Source organism: Pelophylax lessonae (assembly GCF_965119305.1).
Source record: "Pelophylax lessonae genome assembly, chromosome: 2".
Lineage (NCBI taxonomy): Eukaryota > Metazoa > Chordata > Amphibia > Anura > Ranidae > Pelophylax > Pelophylax lessonae.
Genome location: NC_138769.1, coordinates 624,952,608 through 624,965,414, shown reverse-complemented (window position 1 = coordinate 624,965,414; position 12,807 = coordinate 624,952,608).

Below are 12,807 nucleotides of genomic sequence, written 5' to 3'. Positions count from 1 at the left end.
TCCGTTTTCAAAGATATGCTGCAAACAATGACCACATAAGCATCCAGCATGCATGAGTAGAGACCTCCACCATGTCATGGTGATTATGGCCTTCCTAATTCCTTCACTCGGCTCACTTCAATAATTAGTCCAGGGGTATTTGGTTGCTTTGTGGTTTTGGATATTGGGGATTCAGAGAAGTAAACAGTGGGATACTCCAATTTACCATAGACCATGTTGAGGACTCCTATCTTCTGATACAGCCAGGCTGTTGATTCACCCTGCCACTATGGATTAATTTGCATTTAAGTCTCTTTTTCCTAAGACGACTACAAGTGAACAAACAATTATCTTCAGGACACTCTCCTCAGTATCCTCTTTCTCTTCCTCTGCTGACACCCATCCTCTGACTATCCTACAAGCAGGGGTGGCCCCCCTCAGGTCAGGCTCCTTGACACGAGTCCCTGTACTCAAGATAATGCAGTCCCAGGGTCTCCCCTCTCAGTCAGCTCTCCTGGACCTCAGGGTTCAGCTCCTCTCAACCGTTCCTCTGGTCCTCAGGGCCACCTCTTGCGACCGCATGCAGACATTCCAACCTGCAAAAACTCATTTCAGGGAGGTGGCACTCCGCACCCCTCTGTGGTATGCTGGGCTCTGTGATATCTGGGGTATCGGTCTCTGTGGTGCCGTATGTATTAAAAAAAAAAAGAAATGTATAATATGTATGCAGAAGCAAACTTCTCATTAGACAGCTATCTGCATTCCATAAAGCAGAGGAGTTGTCAATCATCTGCTGTGTCATTTGCTAGAATGTTCTCACTGATTGGGTTAGCTATTTTTAAAGCTCTTCACGTTTTTGTTACACATTAGTTTACTACTTTGAGAAAAGTCTGCACTTTTTCACTAGTCACCAGTGTGAAATGCAGTATTTTAAAGGCTGCACAAAAAAAAAAAAAACATAACCGTGTTACTATACCCACAACAGTAAAATCAGTCTGTATAAGCAGTAAAGCATGCTTGTTCTACTCCCTGTGGAACCTAAGGGGTTAATCCTCCATATTATGTAAAAAGGCTGTTTGATCCTGTCTTCTCTGATCCTCCCCTTCCACAGTCCCCAATCCATATGCTGATAGTAAAGAGCCTTGGGGGGCAAGCTGCACATGCTCAGTTTGGTGTGTATTGCTTGAGAGGTTTTTTGGGGGGAGGGTGCATGTGATCAGCACAGGGCCAATCAGCACTGTCCAGACAGAGGGTCAGGGGTCATGCAGCCTCATAGGACAGTAAGAGGTGACTGAAAACTCTTTCTATGAGATTTAACCAGTGCTTGGCTGGACACTGATAGAAGTCATAAGACTGCTACAGTATCTCACAAAAGTCAGTACACCCCTCACATTTTTGTAAATATTTTATTATATCTTTTCATGTGACAACACTGAATAAATGACACTTTGCTACAATGTAAAGTAGTGAGTGTACAGCTTGTATAACAGTGTACATTTGCTGTCCCCTCAAAATAACTCAGCTCGGCTATGTTACGCGAAACGACTTACCTATACGTTGCTTCGTGTAACAGATAGTGGAGGCGCGCGCACGCGCTGATTGGCTAGAGGGGGAGCCAATCAGCACCCGCAATCGCTCCCCATGGAGACAGAACAGCGGTGGGAGGGATCCTGTGTTCCCCCTATTTAGGAACACAGATCTCTGTGTTCATACAGTAAGTACAACCACCACACAGTTAGAAAGCATCCCCTAGGGGCACATTTAACCCTTTGATCGCCCATGGTGTTAACCCCTTCCCTGCCAGTGTCAGTCCAGTAACAGTGCATATTTTTAGCACTGATTACTGTAGTAATGTCTTTGGTCCATTCAAAAGTGTCAGTCAGGTGTCCGATCTGTCTTTTGCAATGTCGCAGTCCCACTATAAATCGCAGATCGCCGCCATTACTAGTAGAAAAAAAATGAAACAAATAAACATTACATAAATCTATCCCCTAGTTTGTAGACACAATAACTTTTGCGCAAACCAATTAATATACACTTATTGGGATTTTTTTTTAACAAAAATATGTGGTAAAATACATATTGGCCAAAAAAGATGGAAAAAATAGATTTTTTTTACTGGGAATGTTTTATAGCAAAAACTAAAAAATAATGTTTTCTTTTTTTCAGAATTGTCGCTCTTTTTTTGTTTATAGTGCAAAAACTAAAAAACCGCAGAGATGATCAAATACCGCCAAAAGAAATCTCTATTTGTGGGGAAAATTGTCAGTTAAAGTAACGCAGTGCCATATCGTGAAAAAGGGCCTGGTCACTAAGGGGGTAAAACCTTCCAGTCCTTAAGCGGTTTTTCTTGTAATAAATACAGATTTTTTACATGTAAACAAAAACTGTCAGAAAAAGGCCTGGTCTTCAAGTGGTTAATGCCCCCACCAAATATAAATGTATGAAAAAATACAATAATTTTTTTTTTAATGAAGTACAGCGCTAGTCTTCTATGACCTCCCAACAAATCTATATAATATGTATCAGATCAAAGACCAGAGGCGTAACTAGAACCTTCAGGGCCCCGGTGCAAGCAACCATGCAGGGCCCCCCGGACCCCTGGCCGGGGCCCTTCCCTTCAAGCCTGGGGCTCCTCCCACTGATCCTGGGGCCCTTCACTCTCGTTGCGGGGCCCTTTATTACGGTCCCGCAGTGGGGCCCTTTCACAAGTTCTGCAGTTGGCCCAGTGGGGGGGGGGGCTTGCGGGGGAGCACATAGGGGCCAAGAGACAGCAGAACACAAGTGAACTGGATAGGATGAGTGGCAGGGGCAGCATACAGAGGAACCAATCTCCTCCATTTTCCTCCTGCAGCTACAGGAGGAAAAAGGAGGACAGAGATTTCTCTACATGCTGCCCTCGCCGCCCCTCCTATCCAGGTATACAGTGGAGCTGCATGGGCCCCCTGGAGCATGGGGCCCGGTTGCAATTGCAACCCCTGCAACCCCTGTAGTTACGCCCCTGTCAAAGACGTAATCATATAACACAATAAGGAAAATGTTATACAAATGTGTATAGTGCAGTGACATTCATATTGCTTTTCCTAGTCTTAAAAAAAAATCATATTCACAGCTTTTACTTTAAAATACTTCATCAAACTTGTATGCAGAAATCTTCAATACGCAGAAAACACCCAGTGAATCTTCTGTTAAAAAACAAAAACAAATCTTTATACATGTGTAGCAAGGTTTCCAGGCCTGTGGCCTGATGTGGGTCTGACATTATTACCAGAATCCTCTCCAGCCCATGTGAGCTGTGACCCTGGGTGTGACAACTGAAGCAGCGACAACTCCGGGATCTTTGTTTGTGGTTTTTCTTATAAGTTAAAGGCGATGGGAGAAGGGAATGAGTGAGATACTCCTTTAGGCTCGAACTAATTACAATTGGGACTTTGATCCTGAAAATGCCCGTTGGCGTTTCTTTGACGCCAGCCAACGCTCACTCTGAGTGCACACTGCAACTTGATAAAAGTGCTGAATCCTTGACTGAAAGTCCAAAAGATCCAGAACTGTGAAACTGTAGAACTCCTGACACTGTTATTCTGTACAATTCACTGAATACTGTCCCCTGCTTTGGCCAGCTTGAGGTAGCATTAAGTAGAACTCTGCAATCTGTACTTGCAACTGACACACTCTATACAATTCAGGGCCCAGACACAGATGCCCCCTTGACTGTAACTCTTTAGGGTCCTCAACCTAGGTACTCCCTTTACAGCTAGCTGGAACTGGATCCCAGAACCTCTTCTGGAGTGGTCCCCTCTAACTTCAGGCCGACCCCCAGGGGCAATCCTCAGTACTCACGACCTGTGTAGGCTTTCCTGGGACTGGACCCTTCTCTCCCTCCGCTGGTTCTCAGCACACCGGATCCCCTCAGCTCAACTCAGCACACTCTGGATTCTCAGGCAACACCCGAGATATCCTCTTCCTCAGACAGGAGGAGAGACAGCCGTTCTCTCCCTCCTGGGACTCTGCTCCTGCCGAAGACACCGTGCCAAGCACTTCCCCCCAAACTTATACCCACTCCCAGAATCCTTTGCAGCATATTCTGCCTTTTGGGGTAGTTACAAGCTGGGATGTGTCCCCTGATTGGGCTTCCCACACTGCCCTATGAGAAGCCTCTCACAGGAGCCAGTGGGGATACTTCTCCCCTCAGCAGGCACATCTGGAAGCCCTGACACCCTGATTAAATAAATTACAGCCCTGCTGTTAGGCAGACAAGGCCCACTATACATTTTACCTAGCACCTACCTGTAGGGTGCTACACATGGCGATCCCTTAATCCCTTTCAGAAAACACACTGTCACCAGAAGTGTGGGACAAGGCCAGCACAGTATGAACAGCAAGCAAGATGATAATAATCTGTCTCAAGGAGTAATCCTCCACTACTCACAGTCATCTCTCCTTCAACCACCCGGGATGGATGTTGATATGCAGAAAAAAAAGCCTCCAAAAATGGTGTGATGCCATAAAAGAAGTCTTTATGCTTTAAAACTTGGGAATTTGGTTGCCATGAGAGTACAATATAGTAAACGTATAATGGCATAACATAACAGGTACTGCAAAACAGCAATATTGCTCAATAAGAAGAACTTTGCATGACATTAGGAACATATAGGACAGGGCCTTCGCAGTAACGCAAATATGGTGCACCACATAAATCAAGTTGGCAACATTCGAGCCACTGTGACCATAGTTTACTGGTGGGTAAGAGTCTACCCTCCAAGGACACGAACATGCGTTCATAGGTATCATGAGTATGCACCGAGGAGACCACCTCTTTTAACAGAATTGCATCAGCAGTCTTCCAATGATGAAAAATGGTCAGTCTTGCAGCTAAGAGAATGGTAAGGGGGGCAACAAATTTGGGCCCACGCACATGGGATAGGGGATGCTAAGCAATAAAAAAAATAAAATAAATGTGTCTTTTATCGTATAATTTAAGGGGTTGTTGTCCCTTTAAGAGCGTTCCCGGCTGTGTCAGGTGTATAGTGGTGGGAAAGTTTGAGGGTACATGTGCCCTTCTACAATCTTCTGGACCCCCTCTATAAAAGGGGGGGACTAAACAAAGGACTGTTAGCGAGCTCGTCCCCCTCCCACCTGTCGCAGGCACTTATATGTGGTTTGTCACCCTTGATTCAAAGGAGGACTTGGTTATAATTATTTTGAATTATATTTTTGCTTGAGTCCTTTGACTAAGCAAAATTCATTTGATTCAATACTATTATTATTTGATGTATATTTGAGTTAATAAAGATTTTGGTATTTATATTTTAAACCAATAAAGTGCCGCGGCCATTTCTATCCCATGAAATATATTGGTGTCTGAGTCTTTTTTTCTTTGTTTGATTGATAGGAATTATAGTATAGTGATGCATCCTTCTCTCCCATGTGGACAGTTACACAACGTAAGTGGGGGAATTGTCAAAGCCTATATCCTAATAAGGCATGCCTGGCATGGGTCTACAGGGACTTTGGTGATTTTATAGATAAGTGCGAAGACTTCTATCCAAAATTTGGAGAGTTTGCTGCAATTTCAAAAAAATGTGCAGAAGGTTACCTGTCTCTCCGCAGTTTCTCCAGCAAGTAGGTGATACAGATGGGGTGAATTTGTGAGTCTGGGACAAGGTGAGATACCAGCAGAGATTGATTTTATCGATACGTTTCCAAAGGTTGGAGGAATGGGTGACTTTATAGCTAGAGGCAGTGCTGTATTTTGGCCTAGGCCAACAAGGCCCAGGCCTAGGGCAGCACTTTACAGGGGGGCAGCAAAAAAGCCACCCCCTCCACCTGAGACTCTATTATTGTCCACTGGTTGTTAGAGCCGCCTCTCTCACCCCCTCTCTCTCACCCCCCCCCCTCTCTCTCTCTCTCTCTCTCTCTCACCCCCTCTCTCTTTCTCTCTCATCCCCCCTCTCTCATCCCCCCCTCTCTCTCACCCCCCCCTCTCTCTCATCCCCCCCTCTCTCTCATCCCCCCCTCTCTCTCAACCCCCCCTCTCTCTCAACCCCCCCTCTCTCTCATGCCCCCCTCTCTCTCATCCCCCCCTCTCTCTCATCCCCCCTCTCTCTCTCCCTCTCTCTCATCCCCCCTCTCTCACTCTGACCCCCCTCTCTCGCTCTCTCTATCATCTCCCCCTCTCACTCTCATCCCCTCTCACCCCTCCCTCTTTCATCCCCCACCTCTCTCTCCCTCCCTCCCTCACCCACCCCCCTCTCTCACCCACCCCCTCACACCCCCCCCCCCTTCCTCTTGTGAGATCTCAGAGGTTCATGCGGTGACTTGTAGTCCTTCAATTTTAGAGGGAGTCGCATCCGTTAAAAAAGGAGTGGGGCTGTTTTAATTGGGGGGGGGGGATATTCAATTTTAGTCTTGCCTAGGGCAGCACAAAAGCAAAATACACCACTGGCTAGAGGTCAGAGCTGTCATCCATTGAGAGGGGCTAAAAGATCTGCCTATATCTTTTTCCCATTTCAGCATCAGTGGTATATTACTAAAAGCAGTTTTTGCTTGTAGCAAGTTGTAAAATAAAGATATATCTTTGATGCAGGTGTTATTATCAGCAGGACAGTTTTTCATCAGCAAGAGGGGACAGCCATAGGGAACTACCTGCCAAATTTTAAGCATGTGTTGCTGCGTAGGCTACCTGGAAAAAAAGCCTTTTTTCAAATTTAAACAAATCAGATTGGGGTACTGCTGCTCAGGGTTGCCAACCGTCAGTAAGTTTACAGTTTGTAAACATCAGTGATTTTTACAACTGCCTGTATATATCAGGGGGCTGGTAATTTGTCATGCTGCATTGACTTTTTAGGTATAAACTAGGCAAATGACTTGTTATGGGTATTGTCAGGGTTTCCATATTGTGTTTATACTGTTTAAATATTAGTTGTCTTAGCTTTTAATAGTTCTGTCATTTTTCAGGTTGTCAGTATAAAAAATGTGCTCCGTCAGTAAATTTTCCTTGTTTTGTCAGTAAAAAAATGCTGCAGGAGATTGGCAACCCTGCCACTGTACATAAGCCAAGCTAGCTATGAAAAAAAAAAGAATTTCACAATTAAATACACCCTGCCAGTGTACTCTGTTGCAGAGACTGTCAATGAAAATCTTATGTACACCATTTACAGTTTTAAGATATCCCATAACTATGTTTTTTAAAGGATTTGTGTTTTTCGTTTTTCAGTGTTGTCATGGAAGCAACAAGAAAGGGCTCTCCTCTTGTTGTATGGTATTGGTTAAAAAGAAAGCGTAGGGGCAGACTGACAACTCATGAGGCCCCCCGGCAATAGTAGATCATGGGGTTCATTGCATCCCCAACTACACTTAAGCCAAGCCCACACAAAGGGAACTGGAACCAATTTTTGTGGCTCTCTGCAGCAGCTAGAGCAAGATATGTTGGCTGCACTGATCACCTGCTCTATCCACACATGATCCCTCCTGTTGGGGTGTGGAGGAACTGCAGGTGTGAAAAGATGTCCCTGCTCACGGAGCTTAGGTTGCCACCCTTTCTTCAAGCCAAACACTTAAGTGGTGCATGGCAATTTTTTTTTGTAGTATACACTAAAGGATAGTTAAAGACCTGGGGCAACTCTGAGTGCCCCATAGAGAATAGTAATGTGGTGCGTGTAGTGTGCCGTGGCGAACAGCGGGTGTGGACAAATTGTGTTAACAGACGGGAAGGGCTTTTGAGGCATAGTTAAGCAAAACCCAGGCTTGCCTGCATCTATGTAATGTGCTTTGATTGCTGTGCCACAAGCAAGAGTCACGCAGACACATATAAACCTCAGCACAATCAGTATAAAAATAAAAAAAAGAGACTCTTCCATTACATATGATTTTGTGCAAACTGAAAATAGAGACCTAACACTTTTTTTGAGCCTACCTTAAAGAAGAACTTCATTACAATAGTCAGGGACTGCTTGGCAACCAGCAACTCTTAAGACAATGAACACTTTGGTGAGAAGTGTGTATTGTACAATATAGTGCAGGAGTCTGTAAGTTAGAGGACTGGGATAGGAGTATGTACAGAGTGCTGCAGTCAGTGTCGGGTTTAGGAGTATATAACACAAAGAGAGCAGAGTCAGGAGTATGTAATGTAGGGTAGAGGTAGGGAGTACACAACAAAAATAGTGCAGGAGTGAAGGTAGTGTAACATACAGTGTAGGGGGCAGGAGAGTACACAATGCTCCCCTCAAGCAATACTCTTCCCCACTTTACTCTTTCAGCAAAGGTCCCTTCTCCTTGCCCCCCCCCAAAAAAAAAAAAAAAAAACTCAGCACTATTCCGCACTCACCCCTCCCAAGACAATCTTTCCTCCCCCCCCCCCGGCACAAATATTCCTACCCTCAGTCCCCCCTCCCAACACAAATACCCCCACAACCACTCCAAATCCCCTTCTTTTACAATCTTAAATTATCTTCCCCTCCAGAAATCCTCCTTTCCTCCCTGAAGAAATCCTCTTCCCCTCAATCCCCCACCTCCAAATTCATCGTCCCAGCACAAATTGCCCCCTAGCACAAATCCTTTTTCACTCCCCAAATCCCCCCTCCCAGCAATGTTAATTCCCCCGTAGTGTAAATCCTGCCATCCGTGTAAATCCCCCAGTGTACTCCCAGCAGTGTAATCCCCCCAGTGTATTCCCCTGCAGTGTAATCCCCCCAGTGTATTCCCCTGCAGTGGGAAGAGAATTAGGGGAGCTAAGTGCCAGAACTTGTTTCGGTACTGGGCTCCGGGACTCCAGCCTGGTTCTGTGGGTGCCGAGAATGAGGCCCCCTACTGGCCCCAGGCCCTTGGGCAGTGCCCGAATGATCAATCTGCCCCTGCCTTTGCCCCCAGCCTGTCCTCATCCCCCCTCCCTCCCCAATATAATTTCATTATCCAGTGACTGTTCCCACTAAACTCATTATCACGGTAGGTAGGTAGATTGGTCGGTGGGTAGATCAGAGGGAGTACTCACTAGCTTTGCCCGCCTTGGGTCTCTAACAGATTCTGCACCATGCCCAGGTCCTTAGCCTTGACAGAATAGAGCAGCTCCTGGTCCTTTCCAAACCTCAGTCCTACACCCTGGGGGAGGACGATCCAGAGAACTGGAGAGAAAGGGCAGACCCTGACGGAGCTCTATTGGTGATGATTGATGAGACCGTTACAGCCCCTTAGTTGTATTAACCCTTGCTGCACCAGAAGATTATTTGATGAGGGAGGACAGGATGGAGAAAGATTTTCACTAAAATAAGAGGAATCAGTACAAGGGACACATCCTTCTGACTGTAAGTTACTGTATGTTCCTTTGGCTTAATGTTTGGTTTTGATTGTGGCTGCATTTGGGCTTTAACAATGCCTTGTTCTGAACTGTGTCTCTGTGTGGGACGGCCATCTTGGTAGAGGCAGGGTTTTAATTTCCTGTGTTGGAGTCTCCAAGAAAGAAGAACAGGGAGCAGCACAATAATGACATCACCAAACCTCTTCCTAAATCTTCTGGGACTAGCAGCTACAAGCAGCAGTGCTTCTCATGCTGCAGATATACAGCTTTGATGCTGTAGGCACACTTACATATTGGGAAGTGCAATGCTATTTTTAAAGGAGAACTCCAACCAAAATTAATCTCCACCCACATATCAGGTTATAGAGAGAATTACAGGAAATTGAATTTCAAACTTAAGGCCAAAGTAGCAGAGTTGGAATAATTCTCCCATTCAGCTGCACTACTTCTGTCTAAAGTTTAAAATTCTCATCACAATTCCCTGCAATTCTAAAGTGTGAAATGTGCTCAGGTGAGACCATAGAAAAAATGGAATATGGAAATATAAATAAAGTGCAAGGTGTAAATAAGTATGATTATACTATCTGGTATAATTAGGTTTTATTGTACTTATTTACACCTTATACTTTATTTATATTTCCATATTACATTTTTTGTATGGTCACACCTGAGCACATTTCACACTTTATTCATAGTTACATAGTTACATAGTTACATAGTAGGTGAGGTTGAATAAAGACATCATCTCACATACCCCTGAATGTTCTGATCATTGAGATGTACGTCTAAGAGTCTTTTGAAAGCCACCATACTACCCGCAGAAACCACCTCTTGTGGTAGAGAATTCCACAATCTTGTAGCCCTAACAGTAAAGAACCCCCCACGTTGCCTGAGGTTAAAACGCTTCTCCTCTAATCGCATTGTGTGCCCCCGAGTCCTCATGCAATCCCTTCGACTGAACAGCTTTTTTTCTAAGCTGAGATCCCCATTGAGATATTTAAAAATTGCTATCATGTCCGGCGCATGTGCTGTTATGATGTCGGCATTCAACCATTTTATTTACGGGCATCATTTTATTTACGGGCAGCCAGATTAACGGGCGCTTGCCGGGACAATGTAAATTACCCGGGACAGGCTCCTATTTGCTGGGACTGTCCCGGCAAAAACGGGACAGTTGGCAAGTATGTAAATAGAGCATTTTATTGACAACTATATAGATCAGACCAAAATGAGGGACAAATGAAAAGGAAAGAGGGACAGAGGGGCATTATTCCAAATCAGGGACAGTGCCTCAAAATCAGGGACAGTTGGGAGCTATACAATAACCGATTACCTTCTTGAGCTGCTTCTTCCTGTTCACTTCTACTCTAGCTTTTCTATACAAGGACTGCAAGAGGCTGATACCAAATCAAAGTCAGGTAATTAAACTGCTTGTATTTAAAAATACATTTAGTGATATATAAATCATAGCTGCAAAACTGCATCTTTTATACCTCCCTGAAGTTCAGCTTTATGGTCGGTTTACACCAGAATCACACAGGAACATGGTCCGCATTCTTGTGCAATTCAGTGTGATGCGATTTTTAAAACTGCACTAGATCACAAACAGGCCATACAGGCAAACGCACTGTATTTGCGATCTGTGTTTGGGTTATCATAAGGAATACATTGACAACTGCAGCAGATTGCACGCCTAGTGCGTTTTTAGCGCAGAGTGGGAAAAGTGCATGGAGCATAACACTTTCCTATAACAATGGCATGCCATTGCATAGTGCAGCATAGCTTTTTGAGTTTAGTTCCATTTTAAGGTTCAGTAAGGTGGAATATTAAGGGTACATTGGTAAGTTAGACTCAAACTTTCAGGACTGAACAATAAATGTTTGTTTGATAACCTTCAGTAATTCTCCAGAGCCTCTCACTGCCTCTGGAACTCCCTACCCCAATCTGTCTGGCTATATGCTACTCTGTCCACCTTTAAGTTATCTCTAAAAAGCTCATCTCTTCACAGAGGCCTATCCCACCTCCACCTGATAAACTGATAAACTTATACTTTCTTTATCAGCTCATCCCACACAGTTATTACCCTTTGTGTAACTTGCCTCCTGCCCTTCTAGACTGTAAGCTTTCATTAACAGGGTCCATCTTTTAACTGATTTGTTTTGTAACTGTACTGTGTCCCTTTTTTTTGGTAAATGCTGTGTAAACTGTTGGTGCTATATTAATTCTGTATAATAATAATATTAATCGTTTGCCGACCGCCCGCCGCAGATATACTGCAGCAGGCTGGCTTGGCTACGTGAACCTCCGGAGGCGCAAGCCCGCCCCTATTAGGAAGTAGGGAAGGCAATCACGGGACCGGCGGCCTTGATTGCCTTCTGACACCCGCGATCGCTCCCCGCTGAGAGAGAAGGACGGTCAGTCAGCAGTTGTTAACACAGCTGACCGTTCTTCTCTCTGGAATGATCACAGAGCACCTGTGATCCTCCTATTTAGCATCACAGGTCTCTGTGATCATTTCTCAAGTCCCTCCCCCATACAGTTAGAAAACACCCCCCTAGGCTCACACTCAACCCTTTGATCGCCCCTGGGAAAACCCCTTCCCTGCCAGTGTTATTATTACAGTAACAGTGCATATTTTTAGCACTAATTACTGTAGTAATGTCACTGGTCCCCCCAAAAGTGTCAAAAATGTTTGTTAGGGGTCGGATCTGTCTGCCGCAATGTCGCAGTCCCGCAGATCATCACCATTACTAGTAAAAAGAATTAAATAAATAAAAATCACGTAAATCTTTCCCCTAGTCTGTAGACGCGACAACTTTTGCGCACACCAATCAAAATACGCTTATTGGGATTTTTTTTTACCAAAAATATGTAGCAGAATACAAATTGGCCTAAAAGGATGAAAAATATTTGATTTTTACATTTTTTTTGGGGGGGGGGGGGGGGGAATGTTATATAGCAGAAAGTGATTTTTTTTTTTTCAGAATTGTTGCTCTTTTTTTGTTTATAACGCAAAAAATTAAAAAAATTGCACAAGTGATCAAAAATCACCAAAAGAAAGCTCAATTTGTGGGATAAAAGGACATCAGTTTTATTTTGGGTACAGCGTTGCACGGTTGCGCAATTGTCAGTTAAAGTAATGCAGTGCCGAATCGCAAAAAATGGCCTGGTCATTAAGGGGGCAAATCCTTCCAGTCCAGAAGTGGTTAATAATCATTTCTAAATGTAATATGTGCAGAGAATTCCCATGTCCAAAAAATACAGTGCCAAATCAATACCATCTAAAACTAATGAAGCATTTATTACTAGGGGCATCACTAGTCCTACTTCCCTGGGCTACATGCCCTGGACCTCAGTAATAGGGTGTCTCTCCATTTAGTAGGCTCTCTTAGAGACATCTCTATCCAGCGCATCTTCATTTGACATCGTACCCACTGTTTGCCATGATGCACTGTGCCCACCACATCCCTTTCCTGTAGTGCTGAGTCTGCCCAGGGGGTGCTGAGGCCTTTTGGGGATTTTCTTGGTTATAGCTA